Raw genomic sequence first — 1,972 nt, forward strand, 5'->3', positions numbered from 1 at the left:
CTCCAGATACATATCTAAGAATCAAATTTTTGAAAAAAATCACCAGCAAACTCTCAAATCTAATATATCAAGCTGTTATAAAATATAAGTATAGACTCGAATGTAAATTTCTGTTAAGTATATATTTACTAGGTCGGTCTAAAAATCATTTAATTCTAGAATAGCAAAATATATTACTTATTTTATTAATCTACGCCTTTGAGGTTTAGTTATTTAATGGAATACCGATAAAAAATAAATATAATACTTTACCATTCTAGTATATATAAACTATGTATAAGTTTGATTTAATAAATGATAAACCATAAAAATTATAATAAATAGTTCAAATATCTCATTCTTACAGTTATAATAGCTAGATAGGGTATTAAAAAGAAACAAATATTAGACGAATGATCAAATTTTTCATTCTTCAAACAAACTCAAAAGGGAGGTGATTGAAATCTTATCATAATATTTCATTAAAAGCTAAAAAATCAAGACTAAATTATTTAATCTGAATGAAATAATATATATATATATAGTGCTTCTATTATTAAAAATTATTTCGATTTGAAGAAGTGTATTTCTGGGATTGTCACGATCAAATAACATATTGAAAACCACATATTTAAAAAAGAATTTGTATACAAAAAATTATATACATTAGAGTAAGCACATAAATCATAACCAATACATTTTGTTAATTTACAATCATGTTTTTGTAAAACAAATCAAAACAATCATTTTATTTATTTTATATGGTATATAACTAAACTTTAGTGATATTGATATAGATATATATATATATAGTATATTTTGTATAGATATTTATTATTGACACTTCCTTCTCATATGGTTTTATTAATATTTGTATATTTTCTGTAACAAAAATTTAAACCATTAATCACAAAATTGTAATGTGAGATTTTTCAATACAAATTTTAAAATTAAAATATTAAGATCTCAATAATTTTTCACTGAAAATTTTGAAATTAACATATTTTATATTTTTATAAAGTATATAATTTAAATAAAATGATATTAATATATATTTATAAAATATGAATATCTATTAATGACACTTCATATTCATATTATTTATGATAATTTGTATCTTTCTTGAACAAAAAAAAAATTAAAACATTGATCACAAAATTATCAGTGTGAGACTTTTACCATTTTTAGTAATTTATAGTCGTTTTAAGAAAATTCAAAATATAACATATAAGAAAAATCTAAATTTTTATTATATGCTTAATGTGGTTTTTTAATTTCTTTTAATAATATAAAATTAAACAAAAAAGGAGAGAGGATACAAAAATTGCTATCATATATCATATATGTATTATTCATACTCATCCCTTTTTTATTGTTTGAGGAGCATTGTATATAAGTAACCTTTCATTCATGTGTTTATTACATGTGTGTCATTTCCTACGTGTCAGCACCACAAGCTCTTTCACCTCATATATTCAAAAACTCTTTCTTAACTAGACTAATTACAAAATTTGTCATTGAACATTACATTAAAAATTGGGTATATACTATAAGCTTATTGACTAACAAAAAAAATAGTTGCAAATGTTAATGATCGATTACAAATCTTTAAATACGCAGAGATTTTATTGCCATAACCTGAGATTCTTCATAATGATCGATTTCGTTATATAGTCTGACTTAAATATTAATGCCTTTCTATATAGTTAGACTACATAAAATTCATTGTCTACGTATGTATCTACATATCTACTTATATATATGTTGCTGCAACTCTTCTCGCATATTAGATAAAGATACCAATCACAATCGCAATGTTCAAGAATTACTACATAATGGCAAAATGTAATAGATATATACATACACTTTTTTTTAATGACATAAAATGATCCAATATATTCTATTTTTAAGAGCTAATAATAGTTTCAAATCTCCTCCATTGCATGTTAACCATGTTTATTGTTTCCATAATTATCAATGCAATTGTAGTCGA

This window comes from Brassica oleracea, chromosome C4 (assembly GCF_000695525.1).
Source record: "Brassica oleracea var. oleracea cultivar TO1000 chromosome C4, BOL, whole genome shotgun sequence".
NCBI classification, from domain to species: Eukaryota; Viridiplantae; Streptophyta; class Magnoliopsida; order Brassicales; family Brassicaceae; genus Brassica; species Brassica oleracea.